The sequence below is a fragment of the Melospiza melodia genome, chromosome 2 (assembly GCF_035770615.1).
Source record: "Melospiza melodia melodia isolate bMelMel2 chromosome 2, bMelMel2.pri, whole genome shotgun sequence".
Taxonomy (NCBI): Eukaryota; Metazoa; Chordata; class Aves; order Passeriformes; family Passerellidae; genus Melospiza; species Melospiza melodia.
The window spans coordinates 141,870,423-141,887,916 of record NC_086195.1 but is presented as its reverse complement, the minus strand read 5'-3'; positions in this window follow the sequence as shown (position 1 = coordinate 141,887,916).

The window sequence follows — 17,494 nt, the reverse complement described above, 5'->3', positions numbered from 1 at the left end:
ATGACAGGATGTTGGAAATGGATGAATTTAAGGTGCCTTCCAATGTAAGCCATTCTATGATAGATTTTAGGCTTGTGACTCTCTAATGATTTCTCCTGCTGACCAGAAGCTGCAGGATATTGCCCAGCAATCTGAAAAGGGAAGTGCATTGATCTCAATAATGCAAGTTCAGCTGACACAAAAGCAAAAGACAAATACTCCAAACACACATCCACAAAACCATCCACAACAAACCAACGTCACATGTGCCAAACAATGTAAAGACCAAGTGGGGAGGGAATTAGAAGAATTTTTTTTCTTTTGGACAGGTACAATACAAAGACAATGAGAGTGCTTGGAAGGCACACAACAGAACAGAGCACAAAAAAATCCTGTGAAAATGATGATACTTGAATCTGTGCTTTCTGATTTCTTATGACCTCAAGCTATGCTGTATCACAGAGTGTTGATGTTTTAATGTCTCTAAATCCACATTAGCAGCAAAGCATTTTAATAGACATTTGTCACAGCATTCCAGCATTTCAGGCAAAACAGCCACTGAATAGTTTCATTCAGCTACACATGGGCCACATGTGTGCCTTTATGAGCACATCACCCAAAATGGGCATGGAATGATGATGAATTTGTGCTGGATTGCCCTGCTATGCTGTGTGAAATCTTGTCAAAACCTTGAATTATGTCCATTACTGCTTCCTGTAAAAGTATAGCTCTTGGCAAATACTGACATCACCAGTGCCACATCTCCAGCTAGACCAAACAAGGTTAAATTGCAGAAAAAACAACAAATCACCACCAGCCCCAAACTTAGGTGAAAGACTACAAGCAAACTTACTCGTGGCTTTGCTTTTCGTGTAATTTCAGCAGCACAGCTCGCTGGTGACAGGTTGTTTCATTAACTGCTGATTTTAAAAAGCTTTCAGAAAATGGATACACAGCCTGTGTTTAAATTTACTTCTTGCTTTTACATGCAGGAAAAGTAATTACATGTATCAGGTAAACATTGTCTGATACTGAAATGAAACACCCCCAGGACAATTGGATAATATAAACTCTCTGTCAGTAGGAGAAATGTGAAGGCTGATTTGTGAGCACTCAGAAAATTTGCTGTCTTTACCTTGGGGCTGGAACAAATATTTTCAAGCATCACCAGGCTAGAGGAGAGATGGAGAAAAGAGAAACACAGAAGTGCCAGCAGGAAAGAATTTTTTGGGAAAGTCATGTTGAAACTTAGATGTGCAGATGGAAGAGCATGACAAAACCTGCTGGTTCTTTGCTGGGAATGAGGACATTTGGCCAGTGATTTGCTCTGGCATGAGGTGAAACTGGAAGTAAAGATAATGCCCTCAGCAGCATGATTCCCAGTGTACCAGATTCTGTGGGTAGGAAGGTTTGAATGAGTTTAAACAGTGCACAAAGAGCTGCAGAGCCGAGCAGCCACCCTACAGCAGGCTCTGTGTCCATTAGAAACTTGGAGAGTTCCTGAGGTGGGGAAGTGGAGAGGTTCTGGGCTCTTCTCCCTTCTCCCAGTGGCAGGAACACGGGAATGGTTCAAAGCTGTGCCAGTGCAGGTTCCCACTGGACATTGGGAAGCGCTCCTTTACTTCCAATTCAATTTCAATTAATTACACTAGCAAAACACACACCTCTCAAGGAATAGATCAGACCACGTGCATGGTCAGGGGATTTCCTGGAGCACCAGAACAGCCTCTGCTTCTCAAGCAGCTGCAGAGTCACTTTCACTTTGCTGCTGAGTCCTCACTGTGGCAAGACCACGATTTCATGGGAGAGGTGCACAAGAAGAAGCCATTTGGATAAATACTTATACAACTACATAAGTTTCTTTTGATTTTTATGCTTTCCCTTACAACTATGTTTTATCTTACAGAGAGGTGGTAACTTTTGTCATTGGTTGATGCTTAGCCATGATTTTCCTTTCCGTGAGCTCTTTGTGTCTTTTGGATGATAAATCATGGAAACTTCTGTAAACATGACATGTGTTCAGCATGAGCTCCTGCTGCTCTGTGGAAAAACCCCACTCTAGACACAGCTACACAATATTTATATTTATCATGTTAGCAACATCCGACAGCATTGCCTGCAGTGACTACAAAATCTGATTAACACAGAACTGGGGGTAGCATTGAGGCAGCAGCCTACCTTCTCTCATGGCTCTTTATAGCCAACCTCTCATGATGTTCTTTGCCAGAAACCCAAGACCTTGCAGCAGAAAGTCCCATTCCTGAGCAAATTTTAGAGGAAAATACCCCTCAACAGGTACAATCACAGCCCTAAGCAACTCCTCACACCTTCCCACTGACTCCCTGCTGCTGTCACTCTCCAAATACTCTCCTTTCAAATCTAGAGGCAAACAGAGTAGAAATCTTGGTGTTGGAAGTGTTTCACTACTTTTCTGGACACACTTGTCAGACCTTTCTGTAAAGGACCTTGTGCCCCACTGGGATATTCTGGAACAGTGACAATGCAGGAATTAGGCTCCCACATGCAGAAAAGTGGATCTATATCTGATTTATCCACCAATAAATGCTCTTAATTACCTCAGAGATCCCAGACACTGCAAGGTTTTGTTTTTGGTTTTTTTACATACTCTTACAGTAGTTTGACACATTTATCAAACAGGTTATTTCACCCAAGTTAAGCTTGCTGGATTTAAGAGAAGACAAAGAGCAAAGCAAAGAGTTCAGGGGGATTTATTTCCTCAGAAACCAAATCACACTGATTTCATCCACAGAAAATGCTCGTGCACCCCCCAGATTCTTTAAACACAAAGAACACACGTTGCACATGATGTGTTCCCCTTATAGAATCCACAGCCCTGACAAATTACAAATTACAGTGGCACTGACTGGGCTCCTGGAAGGCTTCCAAGCAGCAATTCCTCACATTTCACCCACACTCAGAGCCTGGATGGAGGCTTCATTCCTGAGGCTGTGCTGCTACAAGCTCCTTGGAACAGGTCACCTCCAGCCTCCCTCCAAGAGCCACAGTGTCCAGGCTCTGCTCAGCCTGAGTGACACTGCACAGGCCGCTCACTGCACACTTTGCTTTGCAAAAACAACGCAGCTGCCCTGAAAGTCTCCAAGGCAGGAGCCCAAATTATTTTAAGAAGCATGAGACTGAGTGAAGAACGTGGCTTGCACAGCTGAAAATGAAGTCGGTCTATTTTGACATGTAGCTTATGTAAATAAAATGTTTGGCTTCCTTACGTTTTTCTACTTAAATTCCTGCAAGAGTCAGTGAATTCGGATGATTGCTGGTAGAAAGTCCAAATTTTTCTAATTGTCTTTTAAAACTGAGACTTAGTTTGACAAACACCGCCCCCCCCCCAAAAAAAAAACCCAAAATGCCCCAAAACAACCCAACAAAACCAAAACAAAACCAAAAAAACAACTAACCAACCCAAAAACCCAAAAACCAACCCCCCCCCCAAAAAAACCCAAAAAATCACCCCAAAATTCCCCAAAACAAACAAACAAAGAAAAAAAAAGGAAAAAATAAAATCAAATGTCTTGGTTTTTTGCCAAAAGACTTGTTACATGTGACTAATTTTAAATAACTTTAACTGTTTTCCTAGATAATGCTAATAACCTTTGAGCTTTAAGCTTCAGTAACTGTGGAAAACAGAATAAAAATTTAAATATATTCTTGAAATAACTGTCCTGGATGTCTAAATGTGAAGCTGGCAAAACAGGGTCAATTTCACTGAGATTTTATTTACACAGGATATTCCTATTGTAGCTAAGTATCTCACTTGATTCCTTAATTTGTGTTTTTTCTAATCTTTAGCTCTCAAAACAATGTAAAAAGGACTCTAAACAGCACTAAAGGCGTTTCCAGAGGTACTGGTAGCATAATATTTAAGTAATGGGTCGATTATGGTATTGGAAAAGAACAAATCATAAATAGCTTGGAGACACTTAACATGTGTAAGATTTTTTTCTCTGTACAGTCATATTCTAACATTATATTTATTCTAACATTACATTATCATTTTTTTTACCACAACTGTACACAATTAAATCAAGTCTCTCACTTGTTCACATCACAACCTGTCTGGATGATTTTCAGAAGAAAATCCTTTTCTCTGCTGTGATTTCAGAATCAATATCCATTGCTATGCACAGAAGTAACAAACAGAACGATACCTCTTTTAAATATATTTTTGCTTCTTTCCATGTTTATCAGGCACTGAAATGCACAGCAGATATTTTGAGACACAGCTCAGAAGGGAAGGAAGAAAAGTTATTGTCTTTTAGATCCTTTCAGATTTAAACAATCAGATCAAATATTCCCATTCCACCTCAAAAAGAGACAAATGGGAACGAATCCAAAGATTATTAACCAAATCCAAAAACTGACAAATCTAGTAGAATATTTAAATAGATTTTAAAATCTGTTTTACACAGTAAACCTCTGGGAATTACTGCCTCAGGAAACTGAATTCTTATCAGCAGGTTCAAAGAGGGCTTGGACAAATTCATGAGCATTAGTTCCAGACACAGAAACTAAGGGGACTGAAAAGCAAGAAACCCTGTCCAGTTCCTTGGCAGCAGCACTGGACAGGACAGGAATCCCAGTTCAAAGGGAATTTCAGTTAAAAGGTCATGCGAGTCCACTAAATGGAAAAAAAAAATATGTGTAATTGTGCATCCAAATGAAACAAGCTGCTGATAGAAGTTCCCAAAGCTAAAGACATAAAGCAGGTGTTGTCAGCTCATGTTTTATCTCCAGAGGTGTGTACAATGGGGACACACGCATCCAGGCAGCAGAGCAGGATGTTTTAATAAGTGAAAGATGCTGCACCTGGACTGGGGCAATCCCCAGGCTGGGGATGAACAGAGCCAGAGCAGCCCAGGGGAGGATCTGGGGGTGCTGCTGGGTGAGAGCTGCGCAAGCCCCAGCCCAGAATCCCCCCTGGGCTGCGCCCAAAGCCCCGTGGGCAGCAGGGATGAGGGGACTCTGCCCCTCTGCCCTTCTCAGGTGAGACCACAAGGATTTATCTGGGTCTGTCTGCTGGGTTTGGACAGTACGTTTGTGCAGGTATCTTTTATATTTGACAGAAAGTGCTGAAATCATAAAGAACAAAACCTGTCAGTTATTAACATAAATCTATCTTCAGTTTAAAATATATCAACAAAATGCTTTCTTTTTTAAACAGAGAAACTCATAGAAGAAAAATTTAATTCAGGGACTGAACTGGGATAATTAAATTCAGTTTTATCCTTGCAGTAAATTTTGTAAATACCTGAACAGGTCTTCCAGTGCTTCAGTTCCTCACCCGCACAATGACACTGGAAATCCCAATCTCACAGCCAAGACAGAAATTCCCTTTAATTTCTGCAAAGCAAAGGTAACACAACGTTGGGAAATTGTCGAGTCAATGGGACTGGGTTCAGTCAGATTGAACAAACAAGATCTGGAGTGTTCCCACTTCCAAACTGTGTGTCATGCACTGAGTTTATCTTCACAGCCAGGAAACTCCTTAGGTTTTCAGCTGCAGAGGTTCTGCAGCCAATGCCATAGAAATCAAGGTTAAAATATTGTGTTAAAAGGGCACTAAATGTCACAGCAAGGCCATTGGCTCGGCTCGAAGCACTGCAACACAAGCAGACATTTTTCAGGTGGTTCCTTCAGATACAAAAAGCAGATTTTCAACCCAAAGAGCACTGGTGAGAGCCAGGATCTCAAAGGACATCTGCACCTTCAAAGGTCTCCCTTTGGATGACTCCTGTAGGGGAAGGGGACGTGAGGTAACGGCCCAGGGACTCAGCCATAACCTTGTGATGGATGTGCTTAGACCTTGCTTTTATAACAAACTCCTCAAAAAAACCCAGACACTAAAACTCAAAATAGCCAAGAATACTGGAATGCTTAACTTTTCAAATAGAGGAAATTCAAATTGTCAGTGGGAAATGGAATGGAAATTAGAAGGACTTATAGACAGCTTTTCCTGTCCCATTGCAGGTATTTCTCTCCCAGGTAGTAGATCAGCAGATTTCTGATTTGCATCACTCTGTATCCTCTGTTCCAGGAAAGTTTTCATGTTCCCTTTTAAGGCCACCTGGCAGCCTGCAAGGTGCCTCAGAAATCTGCCCACCATTGCACCAGCTCCATGACCTCCTAAAGGAACCTGACAGGTTCATGAAGAAAAAAGGCAGGTAAAAAAACCCCAACCAACCAACCCCAAAACTCCCCAAAAACCCCCATATATATATATATATATATGCACATATAAAATTTATCTAGCAAGAAAGAGCACAGTGCTATTTTATTTACCTGTGAGATCCTATAATTAAATTTATAGGTATCATACATTGGCTTGTATGTACAACAACTACAATAGGCAGGTCAATGAGTCAGAAATTCAATGAGGTGACCAGGCAACATATTTCTTATGAAACTTCTCTTTTTCATCTGGAATCATTAACTTTTTGCATTGCTAATTCCTGATACCTTATGGCAAAAAACTCTGAATAGCCCTATATATAAAAATTTGTATTAATATCCTCATTATTTAAGCAAATAACTTAATCAGATATCAGCAATCCCATTTGTTGTTGTCACAGTACTTCTCTGTGTCATGTACATATTTTTCCTAGGGTTGTATTTCAGAATAATGGATATACATTGAATAATGTAAAATGTTATTCTTCCAGTAGAGTTTGATTAAATATTGTGGGCTTTTATCAATAACTTAATCAGATTTGTTTAATTATTTTCCATTATTTGCATTAGTAAAAGAGATAAAATGTATCAAAATATAAAGGTTTTTTTCCCATGCTTTATCTCATTAAGTTTCAGGAAAACATTGCTTTATTATTGTGGATAAACTGAATTAATTTAGTTATCATGCAGCTATAGAACACACAGCTAATGTCAGATCCTGTGATATTAATGAGAACAGCCAGAAGCCAACACAGAACTGGTGACCTCAAGGAAAACTACAACCAAAAGTAGTTAAAAATGTGGGAAGCAAGTAATAATTCCAAAAAGGATGAAGCGGATCCTAACCTGAGGTGAATCCTCAGCCTTAGCCTGAGGGATGAGGGTGGGTTAATGCATCCATGCTGCAGCTCAGGCAGCTGAGGGACACCCAGGGCCGTGTCTTGGCCAAGGAACTTGGAGGAGAACTGGGAGCTGAGCCACCTCCTTTCCATCCTGCAGAAATCCTGGAGGTTGGAGTGAGTTATTGAGGTGAGTGGACAGAGCCTGGCAAAAAAATGCAGAGGAGGTGGCTCCTTCTCATGTTGTGTCCCACAGCTCTCCCAAAATGAGCTGTCCCAGCAGCTCATGTGTAGAAAATTGCAGTGATCATGGGAGCATCATGGTGCTCTGAATTCATCCCTGTGGATGGTGCCCAGCAATCAGAGCAGCAATAGAGGAGCAAGAGCCCTTCAGGTCTGCCCATCTTTTATTGAGGGGTACAAAGGACCCCTCATGCAGCAGGATCTCCTGGGAGAGTCAGATGTTACCTGTGCCTTCTGATGGGCTCACAAACTGGTGGTCTGGTGTAAATGAAGAAAAGAAGCTCTTTCCTAGGGACACAACAGCAAAGGAGAGGGAAGGAGCTGCCCAGCAATCCTCTGCTGGGATCAGTCTGCCACTGCTTCCCACACCTGGCAATTCTGTTTTTGGGAATAAGCCAAAGGCCAGCCAAGCCTAAGACCAAATGATTCCCAGAGCAGGACAAAATTCAGGTTTTCTCTGACTCCCACAGCCTGATGCCAAGCTCAGTCAAACCATCACACTCTGGCTGCAAATCACTCTCCTTGTCAACAGCACTCTTGTTAATGTCAGTTATTGCAAGGATTAGAAATAGGCATTCAGTAATTAGATGTACATCACATTAATCAGCAGCCTGTTAGAAAACTTCTCAAGAGCTGAAGGAAAGCTGAAGTGGCATTGACAGATACAGTTTGCATTTGCAAAAGTACTGCTACTTCCTCCCGTGCTTACACAGAGCCTGGCAAGTTTGCATAGTTATAAATTCATCAATTTTGTCCCCCACCAAAATTCCCAGTTGAATGGACCAGTGAAGATCTTGTTGAAGGAAGTTCATGCTAGCATGAAGGGTTCCAATAGCTACATATATGTATATGTTATTTCAATTTATGTTGCCAGGTTAGAATAGGAATATTGTTATATTTATGGATAACCATTCTCAGTTCACTCAATCCTTATCACCTATTTCTAGAGTTTAACCTGGTAGTGAACCAGAGAATCTCTGAACTATTTCTGTGTTTTTGAAAACTCACAATCATACCTTTCTAGGTATCAATTCCAGCACTAAAGGCTTGTTCTGCATTTTGTACTGGAAACACATAATTAATAACGCAGTTTTAAAAAATTAATAATTACCTGCAGTGTCAATAAATACTGATTTGCACAAATAAAATGTCATGTCCTCTGACCCTATTTTGGAAAATACAGCCGTGATTCTGAGGGATGGGTAGATATTTGCCCTTTATTCCATAATCAACTAAAAATTCAGACGGAATAAAGGCAAAATCCTGAAGGAATGAGTTGAAATTACGGGAGAAGCAAATATTAAGTAGGGCATGAGAAAAACACCCTCATGATGCTATCAGTCCTCATTCCCCACTGCCCATGGCAGGGAGGCAGCAGAGCGGTCCAAATTATGTTGTAGGGTGTCGTGAGCATTTGCAGCTCTTAGAGACTGCTGGATGCAGAGGAAAGCCACCAGAGCTGCCAGTAGCAGCAAAATATTGTAATTAAACCATGAGCCAAGGACCTGACTGCTGTCTCTTGATTTCTTTTGTACTTTCCCAGCTGGAGCATGATCTAGGATTCAGTTTTGTTCCTTTTCCCTGAGCGTCTGCCCCAAGGTGTCCAGCTGAAGATAGCAGATAATCCTCCCTGTTAAATTATCTCCATGGTGAACACCAAACATTGCCCTGGGCTAGAAAATGTCATGGCCTTCACAAGGCCTGTGTTTCTATCTTGGTTGTTTTCAGGGACCTAATCGTCAAACTATATTTTTTAATTTTCTCCCCTTAATTTATATTTGAGATACACAAGAGTTCCAGAACACTCTTGTGCCTTCCCTTTCCCTTTCCCTTTCCCTTTCCCTTTCCCTTTCCCTTTCCCTTTCCCTTTCCCTTTCCCTTTCCCTTTCCTTTTTTTTCCATCCCATTAATGGCCAGGATATTGTCACTGGCTTTGAAATGATGGGGGAAAAAAACCCCCAAAACTCAGCCACACTTTTTAATGTATCTGCTTATTTCTCATATGCAAAAATGCCTCTTTTTTCAGCCCATTACCACATATCAAACTGAACTTGAAAGCAAACATCAAAACATTATTGAGAATATAACTTCTCACAGTGCTATAATATGTCTTGATTAAATACCCCAAGATTTATAGATATCTGGGGAAAAAGCAGAAAGCTTAAAAATAAAAGAGTTTAAAGCCTGAAGTACATCTGATGGATTTAGGTAGTTATGTCTGAAAATTAAGCCTTAGTCTTCTCCAAGTCCCATAACTAAAGCTGCTTTGTATTTCAGTCCTACAAAGAACTAAATAACTCACTGGCTACTGTCCTGCAAAGTCATTTCCTCTCTTTGTTTTCCCGACTTGAATTTTCATATCTTTTCCAACCTTTTGTGCTTAGAATGAGTCAAGTCTGGCAATTTTTCCCAGAATGGCCCTTTTTTTCCATAGATACAGTCTTTATTATCCTCCTTGACTCCATCTAACACAGATTCTTGTCAGTACTCTCATAAATTATTCCTTTTTGCAATTTTAGAACTGGTGACTAAAATGGATTCAGTGAGACAATTTGTGCTAAATTAACAGGTACTGCTGAGGAGTAGCAGCATCTATTTCAAATTTTGAATGTGGTTCTGTATGGCAAACAGGAAAAACAACCACTTGTTAATCAGTTTTAATTATCATGCAGAGAAGAGAAATACAGCATCTCTCTTACAGTTGGTCCTCTCATCAGAGAATACTACAGCTAATTTTTAAACTAATTTTGCTGCAGGACCCTTCTGTTCCTACCCTTGCTATTATTTGCTTAAGGAGGTGATAAAAGGGAGAGGAAATAATCCAGCAGCAGGTCCCAGACATTCTGTTTGGAAAGAACCATTCCCAGATTAGCTCTGCAAGAAAAATGACTGGAAATACTGTGATTTGTTGATTGCATCTCCAATAGGCCAAGTCAGGGGTAAAGGATGAGCAATTCAAAATACAGAGAGCACAGCCAATGTGCAAGCAAAGGCTTCTATTTTCAGGAAGACACATTTTTAATGCAGACCAAAAGAGACAGGAACAGAGAAAGAAACAATCTGTTCATGTCCAAACAGAGGGACTTTGTGACTGCCCAAATGAAAAAATGAGGCAAGAGGAGAAAGGATAAAAATTATTATCTATCACTTTATTGTTTATATTTTGCAAAAAGCAGAGAAAGAGAGGTTTGACATTCTGTGGGGCTGGGACAGGAAACCAACACTTGCCCATTTCTAGGATACTTCAGACAAGTTCCATGCCAGCTGCCCTCTGCAGAGAAGGGAAATTCCCTGCTTAATAAGGTTGCTGTTTTTCATCCCAAAGTTTCTCCTGTCCCAAGGTTCTCCATTCAGAACATTACAGCCTTGTCTGTCCCAGCAGCATCTCTTCAGGGACAGCTTCCAGAGCCATCACAAACAGCCTGACACCACCTGAGAGCATTCCAGAAGCACCAAACCCCATGGGAATTCTGTCACTTCTTCTAGCAGGGCCTAGAAATGATCCTGAAATTTCTTAGTCCCAGATGTTTTTGTAAATGTCCAGTTCCATTTTGGGTCTGTCCTAAGGGGCAGATATTTGTCATGAGTGATAAAAACATCCTTGTACCTACTGCTGTTGCTCCCTCACAGATAAATAATATGGATTAACAGGAGTTTTGGGGCTGTTAATGTTATTGCCCTGGAAGATGCTGTTCCAGTTTTGGGAGCTCTGACATTCTGCTGCTGTAATTAGATTCCCAGAAGTGTTGTCTCCTGATGGTGCCAAGTGCTTGGTGCCAATTAGGCTAAATTAAGACCCATTATATGCATGTGCAATGCCCTCAGAGAGGCACTCACTGAATTTGTCCCAGGCAAAATGATACCAAATTAAAATACAGTGAAATGGTCTTCTGACCCCTCCTCATCTTCTTTTCTGACCATAGTTCTTACCCAAAGTAAGTTTTTTAACACAAAAATGTGCCAGTGATACTGGTACCAAAACTCTGTGCCACAATGGCTGAATGCACTTGGGTCCATTGGGGCTTGGACCATCTGGAAAGGAATCAAAAACTCTTTAGAAAGGGAATAAAATACATGGACACACATGTCAGAGAGCAGGTGAAATGGCCACCAGGGTGCCTGTGAGGTGGGACACGGCACAAAATCCGGTTTCAATAAAATGGCAGTGATTTAGTTACTCAGAAATTCAGGTCTTCATAGTTAGACATTGTTCATGCTTTAGGCTTCTCTCTCTTTTTTCTTCCTTCCTCCATATCCAGAGAAAATTCTGTCAATTCTTCATCTTTTTGTGTGAAATTACTCCTCTCTCCCTGCTGTGTAAAACCCAGTAAAAACAGATGTACAAGCCAGGTGCTTCCCTGTCTCCTTCTCTTGCATCACCACACTGCACTTAGTTCTTCTCATTTCCCATTTAGAAATAATTTACTCTGCCCCAGCCAAACCCAGCACAACGTTGAAATTTGAATGGTAACTGCAGACACAGACATATATACACAGAGGGGGTTTTATATATAAATACATATATTACTCCATTAGCTCTGAGCATGAGTTAGGTTTTCTGGTTAAGCAAATTAAGAAAAATATTAGAAACTGTAATAAAAACAACAGGATTCAGTTCTGCTCCTGGGTCCAGCAGCCAGACCCTGGTCCTGTTTGGGGCATCTCAAAGGGCACTGGAGCCAGCCCATAAATATTTTAGGAGATCATCATGACAGTGATGGTGACACTGGGTCACAGAGCTCAGCAAGGAGTCAGGCGGCCCTGAAGGAAAGCCACAGAAACAGCAATTGTGATTGACCTCTATAAGGAGACAACATCAGAGCAGTGGGCTCAGAGCAGCATTGTTACATCACCCAGGCAAGGAGCTTTCAATTGTGGTCACTGGCGCTTGTGCAAGAGTGTGCAGTGAGAAAATGAGTCTTTGTTTTAAACACACCAACCACTATTCCCTTTCAACCTCAGACGACAGATTTTTTTTTCCTTTTTTTTTTTTTTTTTTCTGATGGCTCCCTGTTACACTGCTACATGGATTAGTTTCTGTTTGAATAAAACATAATCATTTTTTTTACATTACACACCACAAATGCATACATGCATAGAAAGAGGAATGTGGCTTATGGCTGAGCCTTAGTGGCCTCCAGCCCTTCCAGGATAGTTTTTCTGACCAAAATGAATTAACAATGCCCAGCATATGGACAAATCCCGATTCTGCCCTGAACTAGATACAGATATTTTCCCTCCAAATACGAGGATAAAACTATATTGCTGTGTTTTGGCTCTCTCTTTTAATGGGACTACAAAAACTATGTGGGTGTAATGGGAATGGAATTTAAAGGGGTACAGTTTGAATGGGCTCTAAACAACCCCAAAACAAAGTGAATTTCATTCCACTCCTGCCATGGCAGGGACACCTTCCCCTATCCCAGGATGGCCCAAGCTCCATCCAGCCTGGCCTTGGGCACTGCCAGGGATCTGGGGCAGCCACAGCTGCTCTGGGCACCCTGTGCCAGGGCCTGCCCACCCTCACAGGGAACAATTCCTTCCCAATATCCCATCTAAACCTACTCTATTTCAGTTTAAATAACATGTAATAACAACACAGAGACTTTGGAATTCATTCCTACTCAATAGGTGTCATTTTGGTCTCCCTCTAGTTGCTTCTGCCAAAACATTCAAGTATAAAATCTATAGCAATGACATGCAATATGCTAACTGTTACATATATTTTTCCTCAACCATTAATTTCTGTAACTAAATTGCATACTTTGGCAGAATTTTTAAGTGTGCACAATTTAGAAATTGCAGTATAATATGATCTGGCCACGTGAAATGGCAACATTTGGGACACTGATCAGACAAAATCAGTAAATGGTTTAAAATAGGTAGTTCCAGATTTAAATATAATACAGAACATCAACCATATAAAATTAGCTCTATCAGGTTAACAAAAGAATTCTTTATCCTCTTTATATGCACACAAACACATCCACTACTGTTCCATAAAATAAACTATATTAGAACTAAACCACTTCTTGAGTGGCAGTGGGATCTTAAGATTTTACTGATTTTGCTGAGTCAGAAAATTCTCCTTTAAAGGAAAAATGACATATGGATAAAAGTGTTGAAAAGAAAAATTCTCAGTTAAGACTCAATTTTAATATTTTACTTTAATATTTAAGATCCAGCTGCAGAGCTGAAGAAATCCTTTTTCTGGAATAATAAGTAGTATTTATTATAAATACATAAGGTAGATATGGCTACATTTTAATGTATTTATATAATGTGAGATGCTGCATGTACACATCATAATGACATGGATATACTCAGTTAAATAGGTGTACACACCAAAGGAAAAAAGCACATTACTGCAGCTACACATGTTTTTCAGAATAGGGAAAGGTTTTTGTTCAGACTCCAATAATTCTGGTGGAAATACTGTGCAAGGCAGGCATGTTTTCCATTAACCTAAATTCTGTTAGCCCCCCCAGAAAGCACACTGCTGAGAAATGACTTCATCCTGCACCCTTCAAACCCATCACCCCACATATCTGCTCAGGGACCTGGGTATTGTAACCAGCTAATGTTGAAATACCAGCCTAATTACCTTGTAGAGTTATTTGTTTGTTCTGGAAAACTAATCCATGGATTCATGTTAATTCACAGACAGCAAGTCTGAGATCCACATGACAGGCTTGAGCCAGAGCACATTAAAGTCAAAGAAAGTTCATTGACGTCAAAGGATTTCGGATCAGAAGCTAAAATAAGGTATTACAGCTCAGCAGTGAATAACACTTTTGTTAGGCCTTAGTTCTTCTTGGTGCATGGTCTTTTTATCTATCTCTTTCTTCTTCTTACTCTCCTCTTTTCTTGTTTTTCCTTCCTTCTTCTTTCCTTCCTTCTTCTTTCTCTCTCTTTTTCTCAGCATGAGCACTTTGTTTTGATTGAAACTGAATGGAGTTGTGTTGTGTTAGGGACATCACACAAGAAGAAACAGCTCAAATATGGCCAGCTACTGAGCATCCCTATGGAATAATCCAAATTCCAAGCTGTGCTACCCTTAAACAAATGCCCTCAGCTGATTGGAATTTCTCACAGGCTGCAAAGCAGAAGAGCTCAGACGCTAAGGGCTGAATTTCCCCGCAGCCACATGTCTGAAGAGATATTTGTATATTTAAAGCAAATCCATAGGCCTCGTGAAATCCTCACCAATTCCAAGGAAAACACTGGATTTTATGCAATCCTGACATTATAGTCCATTACACAGCCCAAACAGGGGCCAAAAATATCTGAAATAGTGCAAATACGAGCTGTGAGATCCAGAGGGCACCTTGCAGAGTTTGTTCAGATGTTTGTAGTGTACATCTAATGACTTCTAGATCCAGAAAGGTTTCTCAGCAAGATTTAGCACAGCTCAGCCCTTTCCTGACACCATCCTACAAAAAATTGCTGAATGTAAAAGAAGAATATTATTTTGTCCTTTTGTATTCATCATACAATTGGTGAAATTGCCCTTGGCCTTCAAAGGAGTCTCTTTTCTTTAAACATGAGAGTAAATACATTGTCTTTTCCATCCTCTTCCAGAGGCTCAGCTGTCTGACAATCCTGACACTGAACAACTAAACCACTGTGTTCCAAAGCTCACCCATTTAGGGATTTTTTAAGCAACTGCCTCTGTAAAAACAAATATTGTCCTAATCATCTGTTGGGATGCATTAAGGTCCAGCTGTGATTTTCATGTGATCTCTAACATAAGAGAGCTTTTTTTTGAACTGGCTTTGTCCACATGTGAATATAAACATTCATTTCTGCTCCTGTAATTCCATTTCACTTCAGAAACAGTATTTTCAGAGATGCCTCCAAAGGATGAATAAGAAATATTAAATATCTTAAACTGGACCCCCTGCATGTATCAAATACAGTGTTCTGCTTTTGTTTTTTTCATTTATTCTCTATAATAGTGTCTAATTGCATCTATTAATTATTCAAACCTCCCAAAACCTTGCACATAAGCAACTCCCATTTGCATGAGAAGAAATTACTCATATCCTACAGTAGAAAAAGCCTCCTACTTATATTTTGCTATAGGTTTTTCCTCAAAAACTCAAGATTGTTTTCTCTTCTTTAACATAAAACCAAGAAAATCACCATTTAGCTTTTGGGGCAAACTTTTTTTCTGATCTGGCCTTTGAGTTGGAGTACAGCAGTGTAAAGGTGGTGTGATAGAACAGAAATAAGTACAAATTAATATTTGACAACACAAAGCCAGCTTCTTATGTGGTTTCTCTGCTCGTTTGGGGAAGAATCTCACTGCACAATTACATCTACTAATGGCAATAAGTGATGATTTTCAATCTGTTCTCAATAAAAATAGACTTCAGCTGAGTGACTAAAATAAATATTACGTATACAAATATATTTGTACATAATTGAAGGCATATGTAATACTTGCCTGTTTAGTTTGCTGAAATCTCCCACTACTTTTCTCTATCTTTATTCTGGAATTCTATGACTTCCTGAAGAGTTGGCAATCAGAAGTTTTGAATTTTATGGAGTGGGCAATTTCTTCTTGGTTTTAATTCTCTCTTGATTAAATCTTTCTGGTGGTTAGGTTTGCATGCAGGGGGATGGAAACCAATTTCCAAGACAGATGTCCCTTTTCTTTCATCCTCCATGAAACTCTTCCATATGGAGAATGTCAGTCAGAAGCCTGGCCACCATTTAAAAGTCACTGGACGTTGTGAAGCAGGGGCAGAGCCATATTTAAATAGTGCCCAGAGTCACCTCTGGCTCCTTCAAAGGGAATAATTTCACTGATAAATCTTTATTCATCTTTTTCACTGATAAATTAGTACTGAGTATGAATTCTTTTAGGATAAAAAACAGGTAATACTGCTAAGTGTGCAGTTTGCAGCATCTTTGGACTGGAATTACCGTGGTTTTCCCCAAGCGGATGTAAAATACATAGCAAGTTTAAGAAGCTTCTTACATTATCTCTCAAATTCTCCCTGGCTCAATATAAAAATCTATTTGAGAGATTTCAAATAGCTTAAAAGAGAGATCCAGCCTCCTACTTCTTATCTGTACTAACATCATCATCCACCATGTTTAGGAAATGATTATTTCACATAGGGATATTTTCTTCTAATGGATTAAAACAAATATATTTTCTGGTTGGGATAATAAAGTTTAATAAGGAGGAAGAAGATAAGAATCAGGACTTCTCTTGATTCTTATTTTAAATTCCAACTGCAAGATACCCTTTAATTCAATACTCTTTAATTCACCTTTAATTCAATGATGCTGGATCAAACCTGTGAGAAGTCTTTACATCAACAGTCCTGACTCCCTAAACAAAACACTATCTGAGTCATGTGCTCACACATATCTGGGACATCAACTATGGAGATAGACTTTTCTGCCCAAATCTTCTCACTGCCTGCCTTGGAGTTCTCCAAGTGATGGTAAAATGTAAAAGCAATTTAAGGCTGCTCAAAGGCTGCCTTTACTTTATAACTTGGTGTTGGCTCTTTGCTGAGAGCCAGTTATGGATAAGCTTTTCTTGTTTATCTCCTGCTGACATCAGAGGATAACCCAAAGCTTATTAAATTACTAAATGCATGGCATGACATCTTTCTATACCTCATCTTGGTAGCTGAAATCTGAGTGAAGAGAAATTGCCAGCTTGAAAAATACACTGCTACTTTTGTCCCACAAAATGCAGGACACTGCTGTGCCCATGAGCGATGCTACCAAGCTCCAATATCGGGAAGTGAGTGAAATGCTGAGCAAAAGAAATCCATCAAACCACAGCTTTCATGACTTAGGTGTCCAGTCCTTGGATCTGCTGCAAATATTCCCCACAAAAAGAAGCACTTGACTACCTCAGCCCCCAGCTAAAATTGTCCAGATCAGACAAAGTGTGTTCTTGACCAAAAAAAACCCAAAACCCCACGCCCACATAAATTATTGTTAAAAATCAGCAGTTTGTGGTGAGGACCTGAGAGCAAGGTTTCACCCTTGGAAGCTGTAAGCAAGTAATAATTAGATTTCCAGGCCTTGCTGTGACTCTTTACGGGCTTTTCAGTCTCAAGGAGTGTAACTAACCCGTAAATGATCGGCTGCGGCCTCGGGAAGCAAACTGAACCGACGTGTAGGGGATTTAGAGCATTTCCATAAATACATTTAAAAACAAAAATGATGGGTGTTTTCAAACAGGCCTCCAGTTAAAA